Genomic DNA, 11,103 nt, shown 5'->3' with positions numbered 1-11,103 from the left:
GGGCCTACCTCCATGTGACTGGAGCTCTCCAAACCCTTAACCCATCATGCATGCGACTGGGACTAAGGAAGGTCAAACATCAGTCAACTCAGCTCAGAAATTGCAAAAACCTCTCCCAGAGATTGAAAAGAATCTATAGGTCCTCTAGAAGCCACTGAAGCCTCTACAATGCTCCTATAAATCACTGCAACATCACCAACATCATCCCAAGTCAAACTAGGTTGACTAGGATGCCAACCAACAACCAAACTAAGAAATTGGGTCATCAAACTTCTCTGCAACATCCATGTCATCAGTATGCAGCTCCAATATCACTTAGACATCCCCCAACATCTACATAATCATCTCGAGCATCCAAAATCACATGTATATCATCTCCAAGCCCAATGTATAACATCATCATCATGTAGACTCAATTCGGGACATGGAGACCATGGATGCCTAACCAACAAGGCTCCTGAAATCTAACTCCTGAAGTAGCCATCATTAACTGTATGCAGCAACATGATCATGAAGTTAATCATCATGGGAAGACCTCCAAGATGTGCAACATACTAACATACCATCACCATCATGAGAAGGCCTCCAAGTTAGTCCAAGCTAGTAGACATTCCAAGGACTATCTACACCTCAACCATACACAAGCTACCTGTAGCTACCTATACACATACATGTCCAACATGCCTGCAGCCCAAGCAACCAAGTTGACATCAATAACCACACAACTGTAACACTACAACACACATCAATGCCAATAGGGGCCACATGAGGGAGTTAGAACCACCTAGAAAATTCACACTAGAGGAAGGAGAAGAGAAAAAGGGAGGTGTGAATTAGTGAAGATTGGGGCCCGCTAAGGGAGAGGGGATCAAAACTTATAAATATCACAAGGAGGCCTTCATTTTGGATCTTTTTCCTATCTATTTCATGAGATCAAACTCTCTTGGATTTATTGAGCACAAGTAAAGAAGTGTTTCTTAGCACAAGAATTCCAAGTAGAAATTCGACCCTCATTCCAGAGAACTTTGAGTGTCTCTCTAGTGAGGAATTTGGGAGTCCAATTCAAAGCTTCTTTTGAGATGATTGAAAGAGGTGTTCATCCATTTCTGCATGTTCTCTTGGGCACATAAGGTAGTTCGAATAGGTTATTTAGAGTAGCTTCAAATGGTTGGTGATTCTTGGTATTTGGAGGATTATTTTCCCTTGTTAAAGGCATAGTTTGGTATCATTTTGCAGGGCTGAAATAGAGACTATTTGTTGGGTCGAATTTGACTATTTTTCTTGTTCGGGGAGGCCACTGAGCAGATGCTTCACAGGGTTTGGAAAGGTAGATATTGTGGAATTTGGTGTCTGAAGAAAAGAATGATTACGAGAGAGAAATTTTTCAATGATTTTTGAGACATTTCAGTGAAGGATTTGGGCTTCATTCAGCGATGATTCTCTTGTAGTGTGCAAATCTAGACAATCTAGGTAATTCACATTGTTGGGGGTCTTTGGGTTAGCTGGAACTAGCCCATGATCTTAATAGATTTTGTGGGTTTGGTGTGAAGAGTTACAGGATATTTTTGTAGATTGTTCTGAGTATTTCTGAGGGCAGAAATTCCAGTTATTCTTTAGTAGTAGTACCAGTATTTTCTGTGCAATTTGAGTAACCTTGGTTTTACATTTCTTGCAGAAGCAAGCCTAGGTTCTATTTTTATTACTCTATTATACCAAATTCCAATGATATTAATAAAATGGCTCAACTTTCGTGCCCAATTTATACGGTTTACTAATTGTGCATGCATGTTTAAAAACATTATTGCAGTAGCCTAGTACATGTTCTTGATTTTCAATATTATTTCCTAGTTGGAATACTACAAAACCAACCAGTAATCTCTTTATAGAATGAGATCAAAGTGAGATATCCAAGACCCAAAAACCAATACCAAGACTCCAAACAAGCCCCAAATCAGCCCTAATGCAAACCTTCTTCAATGAATTGAAAGTCAACATTGGTGAATGCATTCAAAATCTGGTCAAACTCTAAATTTTTCAGCCCTGCAGTAACCCTAAATTTTTCAGCCCTGTAATAGTTCAGACATTTTGATTTTGTGGCAGAATTTAGGACAGAAATCACAATATTTCTCTCTCCTTTGACCTTTTCTCTCTCTCGTTTAACTTTCACTAGTTTTTCTTTTCTCTCTTACATAGAAATCAAATTTGTGATATGAAGTCCAAATGAGGTCAAGTTGTGCTATATTTATAGTTGTTCCAAGAGGTTTAATAGGTATCATTCTAGGCCATCTTGACCAGGTAGGTCGAATTGGTCTTGTGGTGACAAAATTTGACATTTTGACTCAACAAAAATTATTTTTATTTTTCTTACAAATATTCCTAATGGGAATTTGTCTCAAGTACATTCTTTTGACTCATGACAAATTTTCTCTTGACTCAATAAACCCTAGAAGCATGAAGAACATGCTTTGACTAGAAAAATAATAATAATAATAATGAATGTTCTCCAGTCGTGGTGAGAGACAATGTAAGAATCATTGTGGGATCTAGGCCGCAAAGATAGTTTTAATGATCATAAAGGAAGGGGCGTGGTGTGGCCACCCCCACACATCCAATCCCATGCATGGGATGTCAGGGAACCATTATGAATGATGGTGGAGGCATTTGGAGGTAAATGACAAGGTAGACACCATAGTCATTGCAGGTGGTAGAATATGAGAGGTAGAAACCAAGAACTCCTTATAGGAAATCTGCGGAAAAGGATAAAATCAAGGGTCTCTACAGGAGGTGAGCTCAAAGCTTGGGACCAGGCTCAGAACACACTCTCGTTTATCCTTCTTTGTTTCTACAGGTGTGTCCAGGTCAGTTACCTTCTTTACCTAATGCATTCTATGCAATGCATGTGGTGTAATTGGATTTCGATGGTTGATAATGGTTTTTCAATCTAGATAAGGGTTGTGTTTAGTCGTGCGGTGGGCCGGGGGTTTGGTGGTTTCATTATAATTCTCCATCCTGAGGTTTGGTTGCTTGATGTTAGTTCTTCTTCATATTCTCATAGGTCCCCCCCCCCCTCTTTAAAAAAATTTGAGGTCTTTGGCTAGTCAATTTTCCTGGGTAATGGATGGTTGCGAGCAAGTCTTTTTAAGCCCCCCTCAGTGGTGCATGCAACATATGGGTTCCTTCAGTCCTAAAGGGGTTTTGTGTTGTAGTATTTGTCTACTTCCTATATATTTCACTTAGTTTAAGGGGAAACTCCACTACGTTTGGATAGGTTTAGTTGTATAGGTAAGTGAGTTTAACGTGGAGAGGTTTTTTGGGCTTGGCTTAATGAATTTCTATATGGCGGATATTGTCTTTTAGATTCTACATGCAATCAATATTTCCAATTCTACGAGTTATCTTCCTTTGGTCGACCTCCAGAGATCCTCTCACCACCCTCCAACGTGGGCCATAGGTCTCTGGTTCATCTTAATTAAATTCTCAAACATTTTCTTCGCAGCAAATTGGTCATTGAAATGGTGAGACCGACGTCTCAATGCATTTAAATTTATCGTTTTGGATAGTGACATGGTCTTGACCATGGTCGTGTGCAGAAAAGACCCACCAAGGGTCGAGTGCACAAAAATTCTCAAATTTTAGGCTCCACAACTACCATTGCCTACACGATTGGAAGCCAAGATTAGAGCCCAAATGGGTCCTGGTGAACAAGAGTTTCTCGATGACTTCAGAGATATCATTCTAGACCCGTGTAATATTCGTGGTCATTTTTCTATGTTTCTACAAAATCTTCACATATTCTGGACAATGAAGATCCTTTTAGCCAAAGCTTTGATGCCACCCCTTACAGGAAGCCTTGTTCCTTCAGAGGAGATTCAGGAAATCCACTAGGAATTCCAGCTAATTCAATGCCAGATTCAGTAGCAGAATGCCCACCTTTCACACATTGAAATGCACATTCCATGTATGCCTCTAACTGAGCAGCCAGGATCTAATGCTAATGACTCAGTGCTAGTTGAGTACTCTAATGATTAATCTTTTTTAGATCCATAGTTTAGATTTTCTGGTTTTTTGGCATAGGCTTATAGTGATTAGAGGTCATAAAGACAATGAATTTTACTTATCTTTGTTGGAAAATTTCGCTTTTGGACTAGTTATAATGCAACCAAATGGTCAATAGACATGGTTTCCCTATGGGTAGGTTGATACCATCTGGACATGGATGTTGATAATGTAATACTTGCCTCATTTTGAAGAAGTAATAGAAAGGTACTGTTGTTGGGAAAAGTATCTATTCAGAACGCCCCTATCCCACTCTAAGGTGTGATAGTGCCTTAGCAACAAACAAGGAAAACTATTTGAGTATTCTTCTTTATGAGATGTAAATGAGGAGAAAGGATGTAACTAACCTGTGTCTTTCGCTAGTTTGTTGATCCAATCGCTCCTCTCTTCAATAGCTCCCAGCTCCCTGCTCCCTTGCCGGCCTAGCTTCACTGAATTCCTGCAAGATCACAAGAGAGAGAAACTACACGAAGATATAGATATACATTCATAAAAAGCTCAGGATGAGATTAAGCTAAACATGCAAATATAACAAAACATCATTGATACACAGCATGTAGGAGAAACTCAAATAATTTTATTGATATGATAAGAAAGTCCAAGAGGAGATACAACCAAGTGAGTCCCGATCCAGCATCTACCTCCCAGCAAAGGAATCCCTTCCTCTCCTCCAACAAAGCATAAATCACCCAATGTACTAATCTCAATCTCAAACCAACAGCAATTCTCTGCAAAGTACAAAACTCCAGCCTCCTGGATCTCTGGGATGAGGGATCCATATATAGATGTAAGCAGAGAGGATGAGTCAGCTTATGTTTTGACTTGTGGCTTCTCTCTGTCAGTTCTTGCTTCCACTTGGAGATTGAGAGCCTCTTACTCATCACTTGGTCGAATTCAGTGAGGCAAGTGTCATTGGAGAAGATTCTGGAAGCTTCCATGGTCTTTCCACCTCGTTGAATGACTTTGCCACTTGTCATTTCCTGCTCAACGCACCTGGGTAGTGCATTCAAGTGCGTTGCAACGCACCTAGCCAGTGTATTTGGGTGCTTTGCAACGCAGGCAGCTAGTGGAGCTTCTGAATTGATCCTGATTTGACTAGTTCTGAGTGGTTTTTGGTGGAGAACTTATGGGAGAAGCTGTCATTGGTTGACCTTGTTCCTTTAGGAGCTGTAAAAACATCTTTAGGGACTTTGGATCCCTTGGATTATGGACATTTCATGCTCAAAGCTGTAAGGCACAAAAATGTCTATAACAGTTGCCCCCTAAAGTATGAGGCCGTTTATCGGGTGAAATGCTTTATTAGGAGGATCTGAAGTTCTTTCAATGCTGGGAGGAGACCTGTAATAAGATACAATACAATACATTATTTTTCATACTGTTTTCATGATCTAGATGAGGCGGGCATTCCCATGCTCAGCTTCATAAATTCATTTTATGTACATAGGACAGACAATCGTCTGATGGTAGACTGATGATTCTGATGAAATCATCATCCTTTTGGTAGGATGATTATCTGTTCTGCAGTGCTGTACATGTCAATGTCTTTACTTTTCCTGAATATATATCGCAGCCCGGATGGATGAAACTAGATCCGGGGTCTTCAATCTCGTCCGATCTTCACTCTAAGTACAAGTCGATCCATGTGAGAAATGTTTTGAAGTCGAACATGGAAAGACATCGCTTGATTACCAGTCAATGATGTAAACTGTTAACAAGCGCGAGAGGAATCACCGATAATGATAATGACCCTCAAGGTACTGCAGTACAATTCACGTGGTGTGAATAAAGGACTTGGCGTCGAACACCACGCAAAATATTTCGGTCAAAGGTCATTGATGTATACCTATCGCCGGAAGTGAGAAACTTGCCATTGAGGCATGCAAGCTTCAAAGTACTGAAGGGGGTGTTCCTAGATCAACTTCTTGGATAATGAGCTGATGTCGACAAGAAGCGATCCATCAAAGGAGGGCCTTAATGAATCCCACATCAATGACACGGAACGGAGCAAATGATTTTGATGGAGGTGAAAACGATCTGATGAGATATGGTTCAGGGTGGTGGTCATGAAAGAATGAAGTATAATGTATGGTAGTGGATGGGACATGGTTGACTTCTCTAGATGACTTCTCTTGAACATATCGGTGACACTTATATGATGGATTGGTAGCATTTACCCCAAAGGTGGATGGTATGGCGAGACCATGGTGATGTGATCGGTGAATGAAACAACCCAACCCGACTCAGGCACGGAGTGGAAGTGTCATGTTCAAGAGCGACTTGCTACCAATAAAGGTTCTTTGAGTTTCTTCCCAATTTTTCCCCAATCATTGCTGACCAGTACCTCTTTATTTTTTTCAAGCTTGAGGAGGATAACATATGCTTGTTCTATAATTTTCCCTTCGGGCAAACCCATTGCTATGTTTTAACGATCCTAGCGATAGTGAAACTCGTTCTCGTCTAAAGACAAGTTTGTCACTATTAATCTTTTTAACGAGTCTAACGACAAAGATAACTCGGTCCATTTCATTTTTAGAGAGTCTGAAAAGGTACGTAAAGTTAACTCCAGAGTTCCTTTTTCGTCATCTAATCCCTTAAGTCTGAAAAAGTATAAAACAATACAGAAGGGATGAATTTTCGATAGTTTTAACGAGCCGAACAAAACAAGCGCTCGATCTTTTTGTGCAATAATCCCTCAGGTCCAAAAAGATTAAAATCTAGAGGAGGGATAGCTCTTCCTGTCACTTTAACGAGCTGGAAGGCCAAAACTCGGCAATCTTTTCATATCTTACGAGTCAAATAAAAAGAGCTTAAAGAAGACTCGTCTTTTGAGGAACGAGTGATAAAATGGGTAGCAGTTGATTCCAGGTAAGGGTTGGAATTTTCCAAGCACGGCAGTGTCACAAGGATGGCTAGTGAAATCACTCTTCGCAGCTGTTCCTCAAAATGGGTAAACAATCATATGGAGGTGAATGATCGGCCAATGGAAAAGTGGAGGTGACGGTGCAAACACGACCAAGGCTTTAATGGCTGATAATGTTACATTCACAGTGGTTATTTACCGGAGGATAGTTCATTTTTTAACGAGCTTAAACGCGGGTTGAAACACTTGCTCGATCTTATGTTTATTTTTTAACGAGCATGAACTATGTGCTAAAACTACTCAATTAATCCAGTCATATGATAAGAATGTCTCATGTAAGATGCCACTTTTTATGGAGCTTGCGCCTTACAAAGCTATGCCCCGCATCCTTTCGTTATGCAAGTTCGAAAACGACTAATCCTACGAGTTTAAAGGGTTAGACCTACAGGTTTAAAGGGAGGACCTAAAAATTTAAAAAATAAATAGTCGCCCCTTGCTTGCACTCCAAAAGGTTTGCATGCCCCCAGGTATAAAACAGAGTTTCGAGGTCTCCCTCTATTTGAGCTGATAAAACATTTGTTTTATCAGGAAGGGTCACCCTTTATTCGAGCTGACAAAACACTTGTTTTATCAGGAAGGGTACTACCTCTTACAGGCTACCCAAAGATTGTTCTATTTACAGCGTAAACAAAACACTTCTCTGGTGATGTCTACCAAGATAGACAAGGGTGAGTGACAACGAGCGCCAAACACATAACTTTGACAAAAGAATCTTATTCTAGAACAACCCCTCTTCCAATCACGGACGGGGTACGGACTAGTCATATTCTCCCGCGGAAACCTACCCTATACCCAAAGTTTTCTTGCCGAAGCAGACCAGGATGCATGCCCCCTGGGTTCCAGTCATATCCCTCCGAATTACTCGCACTCATCGGGAGGACGGACCGTAGGTTGAGACATTTCTTGCGTGAAGAGACCATTTACGGATGGTATATGACTATTTGCGATGCGTGATCCAGGAAATGAAAGCTGGTCCACGAGCTTGACCACTCTTCCTTCGTGCGGAAAACACATTACTCTAAAGAGTGAGGAGACGATGGCTCCCATGCAATATATATAGTCTCGTCCAAGGAGTAGGTTATAATCCAAGGGTCCTTGAACGACCATCACGTTCATTTGAACGGTCTTCCCTTTCAATGTTATGGGCACATTGGGGAGGATCCCTAAAGGTCGACTGGTTCCTTTATCAAAGCCTGTCAGATTTCTCATTTCAGGCAAAAGCGATGGCGAACCAAGCGCTTTCCAAGCAATAGAGGAAAGGATACTCACAGATGCCCCCTCATCAATGATGGTGCCAGCCATGACCATTCTATATATTTGGACGATAATTCTGAATGGTATGCTTGCTGGCAAACGGGGTCTGCCTAGTTGGTTCCAGTCGAAGGAGACAACTAGGTTTCTTGGTGGTGGGACCGAGTAGACGGTCGGGTATCGCTCTGACGAACTTCCTTCCTGCGATAAAGGAATGGGTGGATTGCCCCCGTGCTCGTCGGAGTCTGTGTTGATGAAGAGAATTTGGATGGTGTCATCTTTATCCTCTTCAGTGACTGTATCATTCGAAGATAAAACCTCTGAAGGCAAGACCGGGTCAACTTCCGCCTCGACCTTTTGACTTTCGTCGGGTATGGATTCAGCTGGTTCATCTTCAATGACCGGCGCTTTAGCTGACCACTTGAGCGGGCCAGCTGGATTCTCAACTAACGAAGGACTCGGCAAGAGTTTCTTATATCCAGGAGGGAGTCGTAACGGTGAAACCGGACGATCATCCAAAACTATTTTAGCTTTGTCTAAGAAGGGACAACGGTGGATGGCGTGATTGCCTTCGCACAGTTTACAGGGAGATCTAGCTCTCCCTTTTTGTCCTGGGACTTCACTTTCGCTAGTTGACGGTGTGCTTTCAACATGGCTATCAGAGGTTGACGCCACCGGATTGTGCAAACGGGGAGACCAGTCCCTTAGTATCCGAGGGATGTAGGGACAATCTTTGTGAAAGTGGTCTCCCTTGCAAATGACACACGGCGATTTAGGCCTGGTCAGTGCAGTGTGTGGATTTTCGTTAGACGACACTCGTTTGCCCCCAGTCGCTTTTGGCTCCTTCTTCTTCTTCTCTTTCTTCTTCTTTTCCTTCTTCTCCTTAGGAACTTGACTTTTGGTTTTGCCAGCCTCATCAAGTGAAGAGGAAGGAGGAGAGGGAGAATTAGAGGAAGTAGAAGGCTGGTGGGTAACTCTGGACTGGTCTAACTACTGATTCGACTGTTCAGGAATAGTGGTGTTCTGAACGACATTGGTTGAGAACAGCCAGACCGGCAAGCCAATTGTCAGTCCTGGAAGTGACAATGTGGCCATATGGGGCGCACCAACATCTCCCCAAGAGGAGAAGGGACTAGGATTTTCACCAAGTGGAATTCCTTGGTTGGTAGGCTCCATTTTATCAACCTAAAGATCAACGCAGGAAAAAGGGTATGAATATTCCGTTTAAAATAAATTTTAACGACACTTGGACACAACTTGCTTTTTCAATTTTAAAGAGTCGAGAAAAAGCAAAAGATGACTCTAGTCTCCTTCGATTTTTAATGAGCCTGAAGTGACAAGTGCTCAGATGGACCTTTTCCATTAAAGAGTCTGAAAAGGAATGAAAGGGACTGCTCTGGAGTTCTAGGTAGAGGGTGTGCCAAACCAATCGCAAAACCGCAGAATACTTTTTAAGGTACGGGCGATCAATCTTCCCGAATGCTGTGTTCAGTGCATTGCGATCAGTAGGGCGGCCGATACGGCTTCCTATGGATAAAGGTTTTATGCCTATAGGGGTCTCCCAATATATACTCGACGGTACGTGGGAGCACAATCCGTACTGGCACTTATTGTCTCTCAGGAGGAATCACCCAACCATCAGTGAGGCCGACAGTAACCAAGTTTTACGACGCCGGAACACGTCTCTAGCCTAGACCTCTATGTTGTGCGTTAAGTTCCAATGCGTTGTTAAGTTCATTCAATTTATTTTAGGTTGATCTTTCTTAGAAGTTTGCCTTTTTGGATCACCACGAGATGTAGATACAATTCCTAAATGCAGTCTAAAGATGATAAGCAAGCTTTTATCTCTTTTCAACAATGAAAATCCTAGCTACAAGGGGAAAAGAAAGACACAATCTTTTCTCAAAGAGCAAAGAGCACACTGTAAATGCACTTTTCCTAAATCAAACCATACAAACCATCATTATGCAAATGCACAAATGCATGTATTTGTTTTCACTTTCTTAATATTGATGCCTAAAAAGAAAGCTGTTGTACAAATTTGAATTCGATTCCAAGTGAAAACACAAACAAGTTTCTTTTTGAAATCAAAAAGAAGATTACGACACTTTATGATTTTGAAGTAGACACTTGTTTCGACACTTAGAAATTCATAAATTCAAACCAAAAGACAAAAGTAAAAGCGCAATCAACTGTCAACAGCAACAAACTTTCTCCTAAGATCGAAACGACACTTAAGACAGGTCTAGATCTAGGAGTGACAGTATGACTAGTTTACTTTTGTAATGGGAAACTGCAAATGATGTAACAAATACACAAAAACAAATACAGTTTCTTTTATACAACTGAGGCGGAATTAAGGCAGAGAAAAGGGGTTTTCAGATAGGTACACACACTGATAACAAGCTACAAAAAAACAGAGATAAAACTGAACACAAGGATGCAAAGAACCACAGTTGCACAGGGCAAAGGCTGATCAACGCACCTGTTGCACAGAGAAACTGAATTGCAGCGCAGGTAGCCCTCTCGGGACCTACGTTGAAATGCAGAGTCTCTTCACAGAGCCTGCGCTGAAGCAGAAACGAGAATTGTCTCTGGGTTCTGGGTCACGGTTTTCAGTTTGATCTGAGGTTTTTGGCCGGATAAAAGCTATCAATAAGGTACAATTAGAAGGATGATATAAAGGAGGACTAAGAGCTATCACAAAGGGCAGTTAGAGCATTTGTGGATCAGCTTGTTTAGATCATAAACAGGCCCAGTGAGTGGACTAGAGTGGCAGATCTCTACTTTGCATTTGTAAATGGAAAATGCAGTTCGATTCTCCACTCCTAAGTTTATGAGAAGAACAACAATAGAAACACAAATAAACTAACTAG

The sequence above is a fragment of the Pinus tabuliformis genome, chromosome 9 (genome assembly GCF_031772625.1).
Source record: "Pinus tabuliformis cultivar Carrire ecotype Pingquan chromosome 9, CPIR1, whole genome shotgun sequence".
Lineage (NCBI taxonomy): Eukaryota > Viridiplantae > Streptophyta > Pinopsida > Pinales > Pinaceae > Pinus > Pinus tabuliformis.
The sequence above is the reverse complement of the archived record's forward strand: the minus strand, read 5'-3'. Positions refer to the sequence as shown.